Source organism: Stylophora pistillata, chromosome 7 (genome assembly GCF_964205215.1).
Source record: "Stylophora pistillata chromosome 7, jaStyPist1.2, whole genome shotgun sequence".
Classification (NCBI taxonomy): domain Eukaryota; kingdom Metazoa; phylum Cnidaria; class Anthozoa; order Scleractinia; family Pocilloporidae; genus Stylophora; species Stylophora pistillata.
In genome coordinates this window covers 14,677,316-14,699,062 of record NC_142525.1, presented here as the reverse complement: position 1 = coordinate 14,699,062, position 21,747 = coordinate 14,677,316, and the positions used below count along the sequence as shown (strand labels likewise).

Here is a 21,747-nt window from a genome sequence, read left to right as displayed (position 1 = left end):
TAACCTTATTGAAAGTCTTATGGACTCCAAAATGCGCGCCGTAAACAAGGTCATGCATGTTCGACAAAATTTCAAATCTCAATGCTGGAGGTACAACGAGCTGAGGAAATGAATCCTAAGAATTGCGCTTTCTATTGTTGCCTAAATGGTAAAGTAAACCATCACGTTCGATGTAAAAACTATCACTCACTAGTAAAAGCTTGCGCGTCGCAGTATCGTCTAACGGTAAAATATCATTTTCTAGGTAATCAATGATCTCACTAAGGTCAAAATCACGCCTTCGCAATTCTCGTACTTTCGCTACTTGTGGCTCGTCTTTTTGGATTGAATTACATTCCCTTGTGTCATAAGGACGTCTAGACAAACTATCCGCATTGCCATGCATCTTAACAGGGCGATGAACAATCTCAAAATCGTACTATTACAAAAGTAAAGCCCATCTTGCAAGACAACCAGAAGCATCCTTAACATTCATTAACCAACGTAACGGACTGTGATCGGTAACAACCGTGAATTGGCGACTCTGAAGGTAGGGCTGAAATTTCTTAATCCCTTCTATTAACGCAAGTGCTTCCCTCTCAGTTGCGCTATAGTTGCGCTCTGCACTATTCAAACCGCGACCGTTATAAGCAATCGCTACTTCTTTGCCATCCTGGACTTGAGCTAAGGTAAATCCTATTCCTGTAGAACTAGCATCGACAAACAGTAGAAAAGGCTCTTTAAACTTAGGATAAGCTAAAATAGGAGCAGACACTAAAGCGCGTTTCAACATATTGAAAGCAACGGCACACTCATCTGTCCAATTGAAAGAAACACCCTTTTTAGTCAATGCATTCAGGGGATTGGCTATATGAGAAAAACCGTTGACAAAACGCCTGTAATAATTAGAGAGACCTAAGAAATTCCTGAGTTCGTTGAGACTAATTGGAGTAGGGAATTCCTGCACAACACGAATCTTTTCTGGGTTGGGACTAATACGTTCAGGAGTTACGATATTACCAAGATATTCTACCCTTTGTTTAACGAAATTACACTTTGGATTTAGTTTGATATTAGCTTCACGAAGTCTCTTAAAAATTTCTTCTAATTGGACCAAATGTCCATCGACCGACTTTGAAAATATAACGTTATCATCGATATATATAAGTGCAAACCGATATTCCAATCCTCTCAAAATATGGCCCATAAGTCTCTGGAAACTCTGTCCAGAATTTGTAAGACCGAAAGACATTACCAAAAATTCATACAGGCCATTGTGTGTAGCAAAAGCAGTCTTTTCTCTGGCAGAAGGATGAAGTTCTACTTGCCAATAACCTGATTTCGTGTCAATTAGTAAGGACTTTATTTATAGAGGGGGACACGTAACAGCTGAAAAGCTGACAAACCTGTGGCCCTCTAACTAGATTATACAGCATTACAAAAAACTGACAAATAAATAAATATATAAATAATTACAAAATTCTATGATAGAAATAGCAGGATATATTAAAAATATTCAGAAAGATAAAATTAATTTATAAAAAATTAAAATTAGATAATGTGCTATTGCTTAATATTGTTTCAAAGTTGTCCAGGTTTTTATATGAGCTTATACAATGCTTTTTCACAGCTGTTTTGAATAATTTTATACTAGGCTTATTTTTGATACCATGGGGAAGGCTGTTCCATAACTTAACTGCGTCAACACTGAATGCCTTGCCACCATCGTTATTTCTTAGGTATTTGGGACACACTAAATTTAAATTGCCATGTCTAGTAGACCTATTGTGTACAGAACTCTTCGTCTTGAGCAAGTCTCTGATGTAAATCGGAACATCGTCTATAAGGCTCTTAAAAATCATTGTACACTTATTTAGTTTGATTTCATCAAAAATAGGCAACCAGCCTAATTTACTAAAGTTTACAACACTTCTAGAATAAGAGTCCACTCCAAGAATTACTCGGGCAGCCCTTTTCTGTAACCTTAGGAGACAGTGGAGTTCTTTAGCGTCGCAGATATTCCAAACCATGCTCCCGTACATAAGGACAGGTTTAATCAAGGCGTTCAACAATGTCATCGGCATCTCGAAAAACAAAGGAGATATCCCAAGGGGCTTCTCTTAAGTCTCGCAGAAAGCACTCTTTGTTGATTTTGTCGATATTTCTGTATTTGATTTTGGAATGTTGTTTACGTTGTGCATCCATGGTTTTGTAGCACCTCAAGATGGTGACCGGAAGGTGTTCGGAAAGTCCAGATTTACCTATGGATACTTCAGAATCTCCAATTCTAGCAGGATGACAAGCACGCATCAGAGGCAGGTCTTGTTACCCCATTTACCATCTGCGTTAATCCAAGACTGTTCAGTGCCTTTGCGAGACAATGTTTTGAATAACAGTTGAAATCAATATAATCCAAATTGAAGTCTCCCAGAATAATCAATTCATTGTTTTAGAGATGGGCATTTTCAATATTTTTACCCAAGCTCTCATTATAATCTTTGTTTGCTGAAGGTGGACGGTAAACACCAGATATCAAAATCGGTCTCTTTGATTTATGAGGAGAAATTTGAAGCCAGAGAGTTTCAAGATCATCCAGTTCCAAATCTCTTCGACGTAAAGCCATAACTTTCTCATTTACATACGCAATTATGCCGCCACCTTTCTTCCCGATTCGATCCTTTCTGTGTAATGTGTAGCCGGGTATCATGTAATAGCTGTCTGGAATTTTACTTGATCCGAACGTCTCAGTGAGAATTAAGACGTCGAGTTTAGCAGCACTGTTGTTGTTCGAGGTGAGCATTAGCGATAGTTCTTCCAATTTGGTGTCAGTCAGTCGTTGGATGTTCCAGTGGCAGACTGATAAACCTCTGAAGCCTACAAGAGGTTGAAGATTATTAGGTCCTGGATTGACGGCAATATCGCCAGATAGAAGAATACACAGACAAAATTGGCCAAGCTTGACGAACCGCAACAACGCGTGGAGCTTCAAATTCAATTCGCAAGGTGTGCATTTCGAAGGCGTTGAACGTAGGTGGAGCAGATATTTCCTTCCCAATGAAGAGTCTGACTGTAGAGCGATCGAATTCAGGTGTAACTGAAGTAAACTGGCTAAGTAAAACGCTGAAAATAGTCAATAGAAGCACGACTGCAAAAACTTGTCTGCACGCCATGACTAATTTATGCACTAATTTATGCAATTGTGCTGAAAACAATTGTTCCACTTAAAGAATCCAAAGTATCGGCAATCAGAGGCAAAGGAAAGCTATCTTTTTTGGTAACTTTGTTCAGTTTACGATAGTCAACGCAAAATCTCATAGAATCATCTTTTTTCTTGACTAGAACAACGGGTTAAGACCAAGCACTGACTCTTGAACACTTCAACGTTCTAGCATATCCCTCACTTGTCTATCGATCTCTTTTTTACCTTCAAGCGAAGTGCGATATGGCATTTGTTTAACTGGTGTAGCATCACTCGTATCGATCATGTGCTGTACCAGCGATGTTTTACCTTTAGTGAAGTCACAAGTTTCCTGTCTCGAGTCCATCCCATCCTTCCATGTAAAACCTGTTAATTATCTTGTACAGCAACATTCAAGATGGCGACTTACATGTGTTGGTATGCGCTGCTACTTTTCGCTCTTTTCACTCTTGGAGGATTCGGTTCTGGTCTCGCATACTTATCTCCCACCAATTATATATGTGCTGGAGCTAAGGAGATGGGTAATGTTTCTACCCAGCTTCAGTTCTTTGGTTCTTTGAGCTCATGTCTGCATCATCAAAATTACATGCCAAGAAGCAAGAAGGCTTACCTCGGACGGCGTGCTTTGTACTATAGTAGGGAGTTTAAGCAAATCACTACGGCTGGCGCTGCTACGGCTATCGTGGTTGACGAGGCTTGGGGAGAGTACGTCGCCGTAGCCCGCCAAAATTCAACTTTAAGCAACGCGAACTACAAACCTAGTACGGCTGAGAAGTGTAAAACCAATAAATTAAGCGTCTTCGCGGTAGTTTATTGCACGTCTAAAAACTCAAAATGACTTCGTTGAAAGGTACGAGGGATTCCAACGTTTGGAAAAAAAAATTGTGAGCGATCCTGTGCACAGTGAATGAATGAATTAAAATATTTGAGCTTACGTGTTGTAAAATTGCCAGTTTGGAGCTTATAAACACCAAAGCAAAGTTTCTACACGGTCCCTCATAACCCTCGTCATTCTTTGGCTTCAGCTATTTCAATTTCAAGTAGTCTTTGAGGTTTGAAAAGGAAAAGTTAGACTTTCTACCCACGCATTTCACTTTGCGTTCGCTGCGTTCTCCATGTGCACACTGCTTCGATCCTTCGACAAACCCGGCGGCAAAAATAAAGGCAGATTCACTCGGTAAGGGACAGCAAGCTTGATAAATATTCCCGATAAGCTATTTTTAAAGATATTAAGTGTATTTCAATAGTTAAAATTGCTCAGGAGAATGTATAAAGCGAAGAAAGAAGCGAGATAAGTTCACGTACCACAGACTACGCCGAAACCTTCCCACTCGCGTAGAAGGATTTCCCGCTACGGCTGGATGGGAACCACTGACATGCGCAATGACTCGTTTCTGGACAATTTTACTTCCGGTAGCCGTAGCAGCGCCAGCCGTGGTGATTTGCTTAAACTCCCTAGTAACATTAATGCTACGACTCAGCTATTACTGTTGAAGCTATCTGGAAACGTGGAGTCTAATCCCGGGTAAGGTAACGAATCTGATCCAACCGACGCGTCGGTCGACAGTCGGCCGACAGTCGGCCGACTGTCGACTGACGCGTTGGCAGCGGGTTTCCCAGTGGAAAAACAGGCTGCGTCGGTGGTGCGTCGGCGGTGCGTCGGTGACTTTCTCTCATTTATTTATACCTTGAGAAGATGGATTAAGCCAAATTTTCCCGTTGTCTTCTATCATCTGGATTTAGTATAGGATAAGTAATTTTCCTTGCACTATAAACGTAACGAGTACGTTCGTCGACGCCCTTTTATGTCGTATTTTTTCGACCCAGACCCCGAATTTCATTACTCAGTCTATTCAGACTGGGCACTAATCAGGTTTTAATGAGTTATGATATAACCATTTGGGGCTCTAATTATTACAATATGAAAATGCCGATATGTCGGTGAACTTACTTCCACATAGATAAATTCGCCGACAAAAATAATATCAAATGTGTCGGCAAGTTTACTACGCTTCGGTAAATTCACCGACGCGTCGGTCAATTCAGAGATTACTAACTCATTGGTCATTTCCTTTTTTGTATGTGGTGGCTCCTAAAGGAGCCGTTTGTTTTTATTAGAGAATCATTTACTGCAGAGGAAACTGCTCAGCGATGTCTTGCAGTAGCTGTGAGAATGGTGCGTCATCCCGAAGTTCCGGAACCACATGAATTCGTCCAAGTAGCTCGGTAGATGCTCGTAGAGGGTACCTGACATGGACTTCAGCTTTTTCTTAACTAAAGCCCACAAGCCTTCGATGGAGTTGGTGTGTGCGCCGGTGTCAGGATCAACAAAGTTCTTCGAATGATTCACCGATACGTGAATGTTTCCGAGCTGGTTAAGTGGGATGTACGGAGTAAACTGGTCAGAGTAGATCACGGTTCCAGGTTGAATGTGTGTGGTGATCAGGCGGTGGACGAGAGTGTCCCTCGTACGGTCGGGAACACGGAAGAGTAGCGCTTTTTGTGATCCTCGCTCCACGGCTCCGAAAACCCACGGACCTTCTGAGACTCTGCCTCGCTGGTACTCTCGCTTGGCTCCAAACTTCGACTCGTCGATCTCCTCTGTTTTTCCTACACCTCCGATCTTCATGTCAGCGTTCATAATTTTCGTCGAACATACCGTTCGTAAGTCGCTCAGCGCACGGATCACTGTAGGCTTTGAAAGGCTAGTCAGTCTGACGATGTTACTTCCAGAAGCCTTGATAGCCCACAGGAACATTAGATGAAGCCACGTACTCAGCGGGATGTTGGAACCTTCGAAAAACGAGCCTGACCTTATAGAAAGCCAGGTTCGACAGCGGCTGTTTGTACAGCGCCACATGTAACCATCATTTACCCGTGTTGTCTCTGTTAATTCCATTTCAGAATCACATCGAGAACACTGGCGTTGACTGGCTAAAAGTCGACGGGTTACTAAAAAGTTGAAAACACTATGAAAGCTACCTAATATGACAAGAAGATCGCGGAACTCCATTTTCCAAGTTTGTGATAAAAAGTTGAATTGAAAGCATTTAACTAACATGCAAATCAGATTAGGATCGAACGTTATTTTTTTACACCAATCACAGGATCACACTCTGGTTAATGAAACCAATCACAGTCGATGAAAAACAACCAACCAGGGTCAAGCCACCCAAATAACCTTAACACAATAAGGATCAAACATAATTAATTTATGCAGTAAATGGTTTGATTAATTTAAATCAAATCAAATCAATTTAATCAAATCAAATCAATTTAAATTTAATTAATTTAAACCAATCATAGTAATTCACACAAAAGTAGCCAATCACAAACCTTGTTAATTAACCAATGAAACACTTGATCCGTTTTTATGTTAATTGATTTAAAACAGTGTATATAAAGTGATAAATTCAATTAAAAGCTAAAAGATCAGCTCTACATACATCAATCATCCAATCATTAAAATGTCCCAGCGTGTAACTAAATGTACTGTTTGCGGCGAATCTGACCATACAAGAATCCACTGTCTAGTTATTTGCGGCTTGTGCAATGGCGACAATCGACGCTGTGATTGTCAACAACCGCAACCCAAAAAGCGTAAAACAACACGGAGAAGAAAGGAGCGTGCACCGCCAGCACAACCAACAAAGGAGCCACAGCAGTCCGCCACAGCCAACACCACACCACCACCACCGCAGCAGCCACAGAACGCCTCAACCCCGGTAACGAACTACCAATCTGTCTGTAGACAATTACAGCAGAAGAACCAGCGTCTCGGGAAGGCCTACCAAGATCTGAAGGCCGCGTTCGATGCCCTTGAAATGAAACACCAGGAAAAGGACGTACAGCTTCAGCAGGCGCAGAAAGACGCGGAGAAAATGGCCGAGTTCGTTCGCGAGACAGAACAACGCCTAGCAAACTGCAAGAGAAAAATGCGAGAGAAAGACGAACAGATCGTCGGTGGTGTGTCGGCCGACGCGTTGGTCAACGTGTTGGCCAACGCGTCGGTTGGATCAGATTCGTTACCTTCACCCTAATCCCGGCCCTCAGGGGCCTCAAGGAAGTTTTAATAATTATTCTAAAACACTTTGTAGTTATTGTGCTAAAACCATGAGAAGGAACCAAAATGGCGTCCGCTGCTCGTCTTGCCCGGCAGTATTCCACATCAAATTTACGAAAATGAGCAAGAACGAGCAGTCCTGCTATCGGAGAAAAGGTATCGGGTATTGCTTTTCTTGTACGATGCCTCAGTTTTCTGACAGCTTCTTTGATGATCTCTCACCTTCGGCGGCATGCGATTCGAGCTCCACTGGCGAAGTTTTTGAGATTGCAGAGGAACATTCAGGAGACTCTGTTGACTGTTTTTTTAGGAACGTCAATGGTTACTACAAATCCAATCTGAAAATAGGTCATTTGAACATCAACTATTTACAAAATAAGCTTGACGAGGTCAAGAATATTCTTAACAAGTGCCTATTTGACATTTTCTTTCTTTCGGAGACAAAACTCGATGGTACAACCTCAGATAGTTTTTCTCCAACACCCGGGATATCGCACTATTCGACGTGATCGCAAGAAAGGAGCTGGTGGCTTGATAGCTTTTGTACGGGAAGATATTAGGGAGCTTAAGCAACCACGACGAAAGGGACGACGACGACGTCAAGTAATCGCGGAGGGTCTGGAACGAGGACGTCGTCTTTAGCGGGAAAATGAAACTTAAACAATGAAGTTGCTCAAAGACGACGACGTCTAAAATCTTGTTTATTCTCGCTTCGTCAGTTTAAGAAATGACATCGTTCAGAGACGTCCAAAACCTTCTTCTTCTCACTCATGGATCAAATTTCCACCTAGATATCGAAAGTTCGAGAGTAGGTCATTAGGGAGCTTAAGCAACCACGACGAAAGGGACGACGACGATGTCAAGTAATCGCGGAGGGTCTGCAACGAGGACGTCGTTTTTAGCGGGAAAATGAAACTTAAGCAGTGAAGTTGCTTAAGGACGACGACGTCTGAAATTATTGTTTATTCTCGCTTCGTCAGTTTACGAAATGACATCGTTCAGAGACCTCCAAGACCTTCTCGGTCATGGATCAAAATTTTCACCTTTATCGAAAGTTCGAGAGTACGTTATTCAATTCTTGAACATCAAAAGTCCAAGGAATTATTAAGCTTTAGCTTTATTTACAATAATTTACGCATGATAAAAGTTAAAAATATAAATTTTACGGAAGTTATTCGAGATTAAAATCAGTTCTAAGTGTTGCTGGTATAAACAAACCTATTTTGCCCAAGGCTTGCCTGATTTTCAACGTGCTTTAGCCTGATATGTTTTACCTTTGATACTCCTTCCTTTGGCGAGCAAACGACTCAAGTCTGTCAATTTTAATCAATGCTAGCTAGCGATCGGCACAGATCAGTCGTCGCGCTTCAAACAAGAATACTATTTTTTCCCGCGTGATTTTGTCGGAATAATTTTTATCGCTGTAAATCTAGATCTTTATCAAACATTTCGAAAATAGATTCGCAAAAGCTGAGAGGTATTCACGCACGCTCATGTTGACACACCGATCTAAAGAATTCTTTGCTGTTTAAAGCGTCTCGACGGAAGAACAGCAACACGCAAAATGTTTTAGTAGCAATAAACCGACAGTTCCATACACACAGCTTTTGACCGAAAGCAGTGGTGTATTGCACTGCCATTTAAACCTTTTCATTCAATAAAAATGATAAACAGCACTCTTTCATAAAATATACTCAAATAAATTTAAACCTAACGTGGTCGCTTTCACCGCTTGACTTGACATCTGTTCTGCGGAGGAAGGAAAATGAGTTAGTGGGTTTTCGAATTCTATTTGTTTAGAAAACTGAACAGGGAGGTTTAAATCAACCGAAGAAGCGAATACAAACTCCAACCGGCCATAGACTGTCAAAAAAACGACAATAAAGCCGCACCTTTTGATGAGAAAAACTGCTTTGAAGTTCGGAAGTTCACGACGACTTGAAACTGGTCCATCTCAAGTCGTCGACGATAAGACGACGACGGAATTCTTGGTTCGCGCTTGCGCAGTGACGTTCTCGCTACTTCCGGTCGTCGTCCTCCGTTCGTCGTCGTGGTTGCTTAAGCTCCCTATTCCTGTCTGTCGACGACGTAATCTGGAGCCCGAATCAGTCGAATCATTATGTCTTGATGTCATGGATTCTAAAAAGGCTCGCTTTATATTGTGTGCGTGCTACAGATCACCTAAATTCTGTAAAATTACTGATTTCTTGTCGTCGCTTAAATCAGCTTTTGAACTTATGTTTACAAGCCGTCAGGAAATATTATTGATTGGTGATTTTAATATCGACTTCCCTGTTGGGGAGCATGGAGTTGATGCTGAGGATAACTCACTCATGGACCTTTGTGATAGGTTCTGTTTGCAAAACCAAATTAGTGAATTGACAAGGGTGACTGAAAAGACAAAGTCTTCACTCGATGTCATTCTCGCCAGCCATCCGGAAAGATATGCAACTTGTGGTAGTTTGCATATGGGTCTCAGTGATCACGATCTTATCTATGCAGTGCGAAAGAATAAATTACCAAGGGCTAAGGCATGTGAAATTGAATACAGAAGTATGCGACAATTTGATATAGACAAATTTTTAAATGACCTAAAAACTGTTCCCTGGAGTTCTGTTTACATTTATGACGACGTTGATGATCTATGGCACCATTGGGCTCAATTGTACACTGAGGTGTTGGACAAACACGCACCAATAAAGAAAAAACGGGTCAGAGGTGATCAGTTGCCATGGATAACTCCATTAATTCAACGCGAAATCTCGCGTCGTAATCGACTGTTTAAGAAACATGCAAAGAGCCCAACAACAACCTCTTGGGAGGAATTCAAGAAACAGAGAAACAAGTTCACATCCCTGAAACGAAAAGGGTTGAAGGCGTTCTGCATGGAGGTATCGTCAAACACTAAACATCATGGTGAGTTTTGGAATAAGTTGAGACCTTCGTTGCCAAGCAAAGAAAAGAAACAATCAAAGATAATTCTGATTGAGAATGAGCGTGTACTTACTGATTCATTAATGGTGGCTGAAATGTTCAACAACTACTTTTGCGAGGTGTCCAGGAGTGATGGTGACAGTAAGGAAATGGTTGAGTTTGTTGATCATCCTGGTGTTAAAGTCATTGCTGAGAAAACTTGTGATGATGTTTTTGACCTCGTCCCAGTTGATGTTGGCTACATAAGGAAAATTTTGGATACTCTTGACCCTTGCAAGGCTGTTGGTTGCAATAAAATATCTCAGAGGCTACTTCGTTTATCCGCACCTGTTATTGCCGAGCCGGTTACCCGATTAATCAATTATTTTATTACCAATCGTCAATGGCCAATAGTTTGGAAAAGCAGTGACGTTGTTCCTGTTTTCAAGAAGGAAAGTATGACGGATAAGACCCGCTATCGTCCAGTTTCTGTTCTGACTTCCATATCGAAATTATATGAGAAGGTATTGTTCGATCAAATCTATGAAGCCTTTTATTGGCGACTCTCACCGAATCTGTCTGGCTTTATCACGGGTCACTCGTGTTGCACAGCCTTATTGAAATTGACTGAAGATTGGAGAGCCTGTCTTGACAGAAGAGAAGCTGTTGCAGCGGTGGCTATCGACTTAAGTAAAGCTTTTGACTCTGTTTGTCACCCGCTTCTCCTAGCTAAATTAAAGGCATATGGTTTTGCGCATGATGCGCTTGAAATTATGACAGCTTACCTTACTGGACGGAGACAGAGAGTCAAACTTGATGGTGTATACTCTTCGTGGAGAACCGTTAAAACTGGTGTACCACAGGGGTCCCTGTTGGGTCCACTCTTATTTAATTTGTATGTTAATGATCTTAATTATTTTATTACTAATACGTCCTTGAGGCTATACGCTGACGACACTTCTCATTACGCCTCTGATGTCTCACCAACAGTCTTGCAGTATATAATTAACCCTGATCTGAGCGTTCTATCGAGATGGTTCTCAATTAACTTTTTATAGATTAATGCCGCCAAAACGCAATCTATCGCTATTGGCCCGTCTTCATACCAGTATGATTTCCATCTTAATGATTCTAATGTCCATACAAAGGACACACTCAAAATCCTTGGGGTGGTCCTAGATAGCAAATTAACATTTAAAGCGCACATAAAGCAACAGCTGAATAAGGTATGCGCAAAGGCTTCGGCTTTGCGGAGAATACGTAAGTTTATTTCAAAGGACGTGTTAGTTCGTTTATACAAGGCCTATGTTCTCCCTCATCTTGAGTACTGCAGTCCCCTTTTACTGGGAATAGGTAACGCGGAGACTATTAAAATAGAGACAACTAATTACTTTATATTAAGAGCTATATTAGGCTTCTCGAAGTCTGTGTCATACGACTTCCTCCTCAAGTTGGCCGACATCAAGTCCTTGGAGAATCGTAGGCAATTCCAATCGTCAGTTATGTTATATAAGTGCTTTCTGATAAGGGGGCTCCTTATATAATTGATTTTTTTAATTTTAGAAATGTACCGTATAGTTTACGCGGGCTTAGTACAAGGCTAGATTTACCTCCTTTTAATCTTGAGTTTTTACATCGGTCTTTTTCATTTTTAGCTAGTAAACTTTGGAATGCGCTACCCCCCAAACTCAGAGAATCTCAAGATATTGTTTCATTCAAGCGTTCTTTCTCTTAAAGCCCACATGGCTTAGTGGTAGCGATTGTAAATATCGTTATTGTTAATATTGTAACTTTTTGTTGATAGCTCTTGTCTATGATCTTCGATCCTGTTCTTAGTTATTTAATAGATCTACTTATTATTTGTATTCTCACAGAAATTATGTTTTATTTCTAATTGTACATACAAGTACACGTTATAACGAGAACTTCTGTACTCCTAGGTGTCACGTGTTTAAATAAAGGACTGAATTGAGAAGGATTGATCTAACTCGGCATCAGAAAAAGCGAACACATCACGGTACTTACTAAGCAGATCACGAAATTTAATTTTGTCATCAGCTGACAGAACACTATCAGACAAGTCAGGCAATTGAGAATAATCACATCCTCTCGGTTCGTCGTCACTATTAAGAGAACAATGACTTTCGCGTAGCTTTTCCCTTGCGTTCAACTCGAAAGTAGCTATGTTGCGATCTTCCTCCTCAAAACTAGCTAGACGAGTCCCTCGGTAAATTTTTACTGGTTTAAAAGAAGGATTAACCAACCTAATAGGGATTGTACCATCCTCTGCAACACCAACAAGCTCTGACGCTCCAGAAATCGAATAACGGTGAGATAAATCAGGCTTTAGAACAATCATGCCATCGATACCATACTTATTTGACGAGTCTTCAAGTTCCCCAGAAATCAAAATTTCTGACTGAGGTAGAATCACAAAGGTATGAGAGACATGGACCGAAAAAATGAAGGCTTTATCAATTAGATCATTGTAGTCATCTACGCGCACACCCTCAAAAGGAAAAGGACTGGGCTCAGAGGGAAAACTAACTAATCCATCCTTAAAATCAACTTTAAAACAAAATCGTTGAAGAAAATCTCTACCCAGTATAACATCAAAAGACAGGTCTTCTATCACACATACTTTTGAAAGTAAATATACGAGAATCAATAAGAAATTCCGTCAAAGTCTTTCCTACAGTAGTCAAACGAGAACCATTGACTGTAGTCACACTTTCTGAATCAGGCTCACCAAGTTCTGGGTAAGCGTAACATAAGTGTTTTCGCCACACATTAGCACTTACTGCTGTGACAGCAGCTCCGGAATCTGTTAAACATTGAAAATTATGACCCTTTATGCTATCAGGTAGAAGAGCACTTCCAGGCGCAAAAGAAGTAGAAATGTCATTAACTTTGTCCTCTACATAATTACTAACGGGCTGTACAAAAGAATTCGCTTCAGCTCTGCTGCCAAAGTTATTTAAAGTCCTCGAGACGGATAAACTTGTTGGCCCCTGTTTACCATTCTCTAAATTACTATCAGTCAAAGGCGAGTAGTCACTACATGAAGTTTTGTCGCCATCGGGCACCTTATTTTGCTTAGCGTTGTTCCAAATGACCTCCGAAATAACAATATTGTCACTACTCAACACATCATCATTAAAAATATCTACTTGTTCAAAAACTAGGCTGTTTTCTTCGAGAACAACACTTTTAAAACTTGCAAGCTCTTCCTTTGAGACCTTACATAAACACTCAGGAGTTTTATCCTGAGCAGACAAAGCAGAAAAATTCGGCGTCCTGGCGCCTGAGAATAAAGTCGCGTGTCCTTCCTAGACACCGGAGGTTGTTTAAGTACTTCCACAGTATTTGTTATGAATACTTCAAACAATTCAAGTACCTTAATAACGATAGTTAAAACAATGGACAAAATACTGACGATACTACTCTCCAAACAAGCGCCTTGTTTTTGTCTACCACTCTGCGGAGGATGACTAGATGAATGTTTTGGCGAGGTTTGACAATTATCTTTGACAATAACATGTTGCGCTAAATCAATTCTCTCATCTACTGAAATATCGACAGGCTTGACTTTACTGAAAGCAAGTTTATCAGCATTGCACGATCCTCCCGATAAATGTCGGTCTACAAGTTTCATTAAAGGCTTTTTGTACAGCATTTGACGCCTCCATCACGGGTTCATTTTCTAACGAGACAGGGGCACTTTTCAGTTTCCCTGCTGCTTAGACTGCCAGTCAGAAGTGTTTTGACCCCTATTTTTATAAAAAAATTTTGTCTACCACTACCACGACGAAAATTCTTAGTATCAGGTTTTGTCCTTTTCGACCACAATTATAGCAAACGGCATCGCCAAAACGAGATCGGGAACTCCTTGGCTGAATATTCTGGTTTGAGCGCTGATTATAACCACTGGGTCTAGTGTTACTATTGCTTCCCATTAATTCGCGAAATTCGTCTCTAATAATTTGCTTCATCTCAGACTTGCTCATGTGAGGGTTTTGATCTGAAGCTGGACCCACAGCACTAACTGACTTATCCTTAGGGTTGATTGCTTTTGAGAGTTCTACCAAAATTTGCGCTGATACTTCCTCAGGGTTAAAGTCTGCGCGTTTACTCGACCCTTGCAATACTGACTCTTTTAGCTTAGCGAAGTTTTCTGCCGATTCCAAATTTTCAGGCTGCTGCAAAACAACGTACTCGCCAATCTAGGGAATGAGTCCCTGGACAAAGTAGTGTGTCTACTCAGAATTGGGCAAATTAATTGTCGCACAATGTGTTCGAAGGCTATAGGCATAATCTGCAACCGATTCTTTCTCTAGTTGTTGTCGCTGCCCTAGCGCCTGTCTTACGCGCCACTCACTAGCACCGGATGCAAAATGCGTGACTAATTTCTAAGACAATTCTTGGAAAGACATCTCGTCGGCCCTTGGCAAAGTTTTAAACCAAGCCTTAGCGTAGGCCTTTAAATAAAGAGGAAGTCCTAATGCTAAACTATCGTTGTCCCAACCATTTAGTCTACCGGCCCTCTTATGATTCCTAACAAATTCATGAGCGTCTTCGGATTCGTCGCCTCTAAAAACTGGAAACGTAACCGATGATTTAACACCGCCACTTCTATTTTGTGAATTAACCGAAGCTACCATTCGTTCGACTGCTTGGCATAACTGACTAACTTGGTCTTCCATTTCTGCATAGGCTGGTGCGAGAGACAATTGATTTGAGTCTAAAGAATTGTGTCGAGTATCAACAACCGAGTCATTACGAGCTTCGAGAGAATCTTCGCTTACATTTTCACGATCGGAAAGATTTTCTCTGGTCTTGCCGCTCTCATAAATAGGATCTTCTTCGTATTCAGAACTTTGGCTACCGGTACAAGAAGAAACTAGAGAACACTCACTATGCGTAGGAATTCCACTAAACGCCTTTGATTGTGCGTCAGCCCTCGGCGATCTATTAGCTGATTTAAAAAAGTGAACGAAAGAATGGTGCCCTCGATTGCTGAACGGGTGGAGGAGGGGTTGGCCACTCATTCGAACCCGAACTTAAAGCTAAGTTTTCCTGGCGAACGGCTTCCTCAGCCAGGGCTCGCGCGCGCTGTCTAGTAATCAGGATGAATATTTAAGAGATGCTACATGAGCCAAATTTCCCAACAAAAAAAAAGGAAAACAACGCAACCCAAAAAAAAGGCTACTAACAAAAGGAAAATGCTAACTTTGAAATCGACCAACAACAGCGATAATCAAATCAGAAGCTGACTGACCTATACACTAATAAAATAAACTGTTACATTCTACGCTGGCTATATCGTTATAAAAGAACTGGGCTATCACTCAGATTTAGAAAGTCAAATTAGCTTGCAACGGAAAAGCATGCTGATAAAAGTGAAGTTCCACTCACAATTGTAGGAATTCCAAAAGCGTACTTTACCAACTTATAGATAACGGGTGCTCCACCGGTTTTGTTGAAGACGGGTCCTCCACCAAATTTGTTGTGGGGTTTTCACCACTCGCTTGGCGAATTAACAATAGGTACCAAGACTCTATACTTTTCTTCTTTTATTCTCTCCTCTTTTATTGTTGCTACTACCTTCTACTACCACAGCTATTTCTCTTCTTCTTCTTACATCAACGAGGAGTGCCCTCTCATTTAATGTAAAAATCACAGACATGTTTGGGTTAGCTGACCGTGGGAACTTCCAAAACAGGATATTCAGTGTGGGTAAAACTCAAGGTCAGTTTTACCAACCCAAACATGGCCACCTAGAAAACTAGTTATCCTCAACCATAACAAGCGATTAAAATGTCTAGCACGGTAAGAACTGAGCCAAGTTCAAGCACACACTAAAAATAAATGATCAAAATCATAGATTCATCAAAATAACAAAGTAGACGCAAAAAGGCGAGACTTAATAAAACAAAAGGCAAACCTAAAAATACTCGAAATATCAATCTTTGAAAACGCCCTACAACACATTTTTCGCAAAAAAGTATCAAAACTGCGAAAGGAACTGGCAGGAAAGCAGTTCGAAGTAGGAGATTTTTATCGGAATGGTTGGGTTTCAGGTGACGTCACAAGCTTTGCTGAAGTTAGTGTCCGCCATGTTGGTGTCCCTCGGGTGTCAAATTTATGAATAATTAGTCGATTTCTATAGTGAAGCCCTCTCTCTTATCGCCGTATTATTTCGCCAACTACATGAATATCCAGACAGAAAAAAGCAATAAAAGTATCCGGCATTCATCTTAAGGTATCCCAGTGCTCTCTGAGTATGCCGAAAGCTTAGAGAGTTGGAAGGAAAGATGTTTGCAAAAGATCTCGGTCATTGGGGTTGACCCTGCAAGCATACCAGCCGAGAAGTTCAGTCCAAAATGCTTGCCTCCTGTGGAAGCGTCGGACTTGCTGAGTTACCTCGTTCTTGAGACCAGCTTCTACACCAAGAAGCAGTTCAAGGCGTTCAAGAGTCTAGAGGCGTTTAATCAAATGGTGTCGGGATTTGTAACCTCAGTTGTAGGCAAAGTAATCGCCGGCAAGTATGCCGTGAGAGCATGAGTTTGGCATTCACAGCATATGAATGATCCTTTAGTGAACATTTGGGTCATTTCCGAAAACGATGGGACTATTTTGTCAGCCCATTGCTTGGGATGCAAAGCTGGACTGGCTGAGTCATGCTCACATATCGCAAGTGTTTTATTCATGTTTGAGGCAACTACTAGAATTCATGGCAAGCTCGCTGGGTGTCACGAAAACTCAGACACCGAAAACTCAGGTCCCTCGAAGTGTTCTCCAAGCTTTCGAAGTGCTCCATAATTCGATAGTGCATAGCATAATGCATGAACCAATTTTTTTTATAATATAACCGGTGGAACAATGCAACAAATCCGACGCGAAAGACGGACAACAATATCAAGAGTGATTCTTCAGTGAAGCGAATCGTGACGGCGCTAATGCCGAGTCTTCTTTCGCGTTGTTTTTCTCTTTCTGCCTCATTTAAGAACTCTAGCCCAAGGGTCGCAAAATTGTCTTCGTTTTGGGACTGGTGGGCCGAGTCTCTGTTTGTATCCATTATTATCACGAAATATTTAAGAATTTTAACAGAGCGACAACAAGGATCTGTGCAACGAAGTACAAAAAGGTAAACAAACGTCCCTTTCGGCTCGTCAAAATCACGCCACATTTTAATACTTTGATGTTGGAGCGAGCGCATTTGATCCCGTTAACTGTGAATGAAAAGTTCAAAATTAACGGGAAAAATGGAGGTAAATCTAAGCTAAATGAAGTCTTGTGTCACTCTAAAATGTTTTAATACTCAACCATCGGACGATTTTGCGAAACGTGCAATTTGCGGCCTTGCTTTTGCTGCTTCAGTTGGATCAAGACCCAAAAGGTCAAAATACACGCGGGATTACCAGGAGTGATCATGAGTCGAGTTTATCTCTTGAATTTTCGAGGAGTCTGAGTTTTCGGGGTCTGAGGTCTGAGGTCTGAGTTTTCGGGGTGTGAGTTTTCGTGACACCCCAAGTTTACTTGCACTCGGATAAAATGCTCATGGATTTTGCCGACATAGGTCAATGAAGTGCCGTATGCGAGGGCTAAAGACATCGATTTCTCATCGGCTAAGAAGCTCAAAGAAAAGCTCGACCAAAAAATCGAAGATCTACAACAGCCGCAAGCCTCGAACCATACAACAACTTCTAGTTCCTCCTGTTCTTCCCCTTGATTTGTGATGATCTTAGGTATAGCGCATTAGATCGTATATATAATGAATTTTGCGCTATAGAGATAATAAAATTATTAAATTATTATACGAAAAAATCCTTAGTCTTTATGCTTTCCACTTTTCCTCGAACAGCCAACGATAATGCATAAAACCATCCCTTCTTTCTCACATGAACTCTTCGTTAGATACGGTTTGTTTACGCTCGAGGGACACCAAGATGGCGGATATTAACCGTTGCTAAGGTATTGGTCACGTGGGTGAAACCCAAGGATTGACAAGAAAAAAAGGTTGGTAGAGCCCTTTACCAGTCGTCTTTCTTATCCAACTACGCTCCGCAGAGTATAAATAACGGGCATATGGTATTTCGAGGACTGGACTGGACTGGACTGGACTGGACTGGACTGGACTGGACTGGACGGGACTGGACTGGACTGGACTGGACTAGTAAAACGAGGACTAGTAAATCGTGGACTAGTAAAACGTGGACTAGTAAAACGCGGACTAGTAAAACGCGGACTAGTAAAACGACAACAACAAAAGAAAAACAATTTCATACGAAGACGATTATAAGACTTAATGGCAAGCCAATGTAGTAAGTGACAATCCCTGTTTGATCTTTAAGCTGCAAATGGGTTTGACATGCGCCAGATACAAACGAATTTATAAGTTTAGGCTAAGAAAGAATTTTATTCAGCACCAGTTCAAAATCCTAAAATACACTTTCGTCGTAAATTTCACGGCAGAAACGGAGGAATTCGATAAATAAAGGTCGCATTAAATCTCTTTGTGTCTAGGTAGAAAGAGTCTCATTGACTTCAGCTTTTCGGTGGAAGAAAAACCGATTTACACACGCCATTACAGAAAACAAACAAGCAGACTGACAACTCCAAAAAACATATTTGCATTCACTTACAATTTGACTTTCCGTGAAATTTTAAAACGGAACAGAGGTAAATCTTCGAAGATTAATTGTCGTTGGAAATAAAAAATACTTTCCGTAAGATCTCTAACTGTTTTTCTTTTTACGAGAAAATCGTCGCATGATCATTTAACTCGTGTGTGTTTGTCATACCAGTGCTGCTGTTTCTTCGAAAGCGTATGCCTCTTTCTTCTTTAATTGACAGGTGTCACATCGTGACAGTTACTTATCAAAAAATGTTTCAAAATTTGCTCGGAAGCCTTTTAATTACCTTTAGAAATAAAAGTGTTTCGGTGAAAGCTTTCTCTTTAATTTGAATAACGTTTGTTTTCTTTATAACTCACTCGCTATCAAATTGTTAAGTTCAAGAAGGATTTACCCGTAATTAAACTCGTAATTGTAGCCCTGATTCATTCGGGCTCCTTTGGCAATCATTTAAGGAGACGCGAGCCGACAATTTTCGTTGTCTAATGCAACTGAGTCAAGACAATTTTACTTAGGGGGGTCGCATTACAGTCAAGTTTTAATTTCACCGGATTTCGAAAAACCTAAAACCAAATTTTTTTAACGGGAAAACAAAAATGAAATTGACAACATTAATTAGGATCACATTTCAACCGGGTTAAAATGGAAACGTCAATCACGCAGTCAATCTCACATCCGGCAAAAATAAACATTCCCCCGAACTAACCATGCGACGAAACAGAACACTTTGCATGGCGATTATGGTCTTTTTGTTTTCAGCTATTTAACAACAACAAAAAAATCAAAGGTTTGTTTTTGTTTTGCTGATGGAGAGATGGAGAAATTGAGAAATGGAGAAATTTCTCGCTCTTTTTGGTTTTTATCTTTTTTCACACGCACGCACAAATGACAACTTTGTCCGCAACGGACGCGGGTCCTTTCGTTTCAAAAAAATGGCACAATCGGTCAGCCCCACCCAGGCACACCGGCGTCTTTGATGATTTTTAGAATTTTGAAACTTTTAGGAAGCTGCAAAAATTGGGTCGCTTTAGAAAATGCTTGTGTTGACAGAGTTTAATCCCTAGAGTAAACAATTCGGTCGTAATGCGACCCGAGCCTTAAAGAATCCAGGATGCTACACCAATTTTTGAACAGTTCAGAAATATACGAACAGTTCAGAAGTTCCCGTTACGGACCGACCTATGCTGGTGAATAACACTTTTATCTTTGAGATACAATGAATATAAGAAGTTCTTATATTTTGAACTGCGGTATTAGATACGTATGATGCACGATACTCGCAGTACATAGCGCTATTTATGCAATAGCGAAAATCAGACCTGAAAAAAAAAAGAAAAAAATCAGGCCTGTACGGGACTCGAACCACTGACCTCTGCGATACTAGTGCAGCGCTCTACCAATTGAGCTAAAAAGCCAACTGGGAGCAGGCCGTGACAAACACACACGAGTTAACTGATCATGCGACGATTTTCTCATAAAAAGAAAAACAGTTAGAGATCTTACGGAAAGTATTTTTTATTTCCAACGACGATTAATCTTCGAAGATTTACCTCTGTTCCGTTTCAAAATTTCACAGAAAGTCAAATTGTAAGTGAATGCAAATATGTGTTTTGGAGTTGTCAGTCTGCTTGTTTGTTTTCTGTAATGGCGTGTGTAAATCGGTTTTTCTTCCGCCGAAAAGCTGAAGTCAATGAGACTTTTTCTACCTAGACACAAAGAGATTTAATGCGACTTTAATTCATCGAATTCCTCCGTTTCTGCCGTGAAATTTACGACGAAAATGTATTTTAGGATTTTGAACTGGTGCTGAATAAAATTCTTTCTTAGCCTAAACTTATAAATTCGTTTGTATCTGGCGCATGTCAAAGCCATTTGCAGCTTAAAAGTCAAACAGGGATTGTCACTTACTAAATTGGCTTGCCATTAAGTCTTATGATCGCCTTCGTATAAAATTGTTTTATTTGTTGTTGTCGTTTTACTAGTCCGCGTTTTACTAGTCCGCGTTTTACTAGTCCGCGTTTTACTAGTCCGCGTTTTACTAGTCCGCGTTTTACTAGTCCGCGTTTTACTAGTCCGCGTTTTACTAGTCCGCGTTTTACTAGTCCGCGCTTTACTAGTCCGCGTTTTACTAGTCCAGTCCAGTCCAGTCCAGTCCACGAAATACCATATGCCTAAATAACGGCCAAGACGAGTACAAACATCATGCGGTATTTGTACTCCAGAGAACCGGTTTGACATGTTTTCTCGCATCGTGCAAGCGATGAATTGGATTGAAGTTTCAAAAAATGGCGGACAATTAAGAGTGTGTCTCTGTAAAAGCGGTCCGGTCAATTTTGCTTGAGACAGATTTCCCTCATTTCTTGTGTGTTGTAAGACAATGATGTGCCTATGCTAAAACCACAATCCGTTTGATCGGATCTCTTTATTTTTCAAAGTTTTACGGAAATGAAATTTCACTCGAGCGAAGGCCTGTTGTGACACTTTTCAAGACTTAAATTTGAGACAACTTGGGAGGACTATTTAAAAGAAACTACGGAACTCAGCAAAGTACAAATACCACAGCCATGTATATTAATTCTATCTTATCCATCGAGGCGGCTTTCGTGAACATCCCATTTCAATCAAGGAAACAGGAAGACTTGAATGAGACCTTATCGATTTGCTTAAGTCACACACGCGAAAACCGATCAAATTCAAGGTAAATTTTTGAAAAAGTGAGGCGTTCTTAACTGATCCAACTAACATTGTTAGGAAGTAGATGCCATAGAAAAGGTAACTACTGAAAAAAACTTTGCGGCCCGACCTTTACGAAAACTTTATAACTCCACGAACTTACCTAATTTTCGGCAATCTCCAAGTTTGGCCGCCATTCTGAGGGACTTATCAACATGAAGCGTTGCAGACACAAATCGAGCAGGTAAATCTAAAACCGTAAGAAATACATGCGAAAGCAATTC

The 21,747-nt window shown here is 40.8% G+C and overlaps 1 long non-coding RNA gene and 2 pseudogenes across 1 annotated transcript; 1 reads left to right on the top strand and 2 right to left on the bottom strand.

Moving 5' to 3' along the window:
- Positions 1-4,831: 4,831 nt before the first annotated feature.
- Positions 4,832-6,387, bottom strand: LOC148726769 (uncharacterized; annotated as a pseudogene).
- A 1,036-nt stretch (positions 6,388-7,423) lies between these two features.
- Positions 7,424-12,109, top strand: LOC148726767 (uncharacterized; annotated as a pseudogene).
- On the bottom strand, positions 7,926-9,307 carry LOC148726768 (uncharacterized). Its single transcript, XR_015989776.1, has 2 exons — positions 9,134-9,307; positions 7,926-8,990 (listed from the first exon to the last, which is right to left on the bottom strand). It is a non-coding gene; the product is annotated as an uncharacterized LOC148726768 (long non-coding RNA).
- Positions 12,110-21,747: the final 9,638 nt, after the last annotated feature.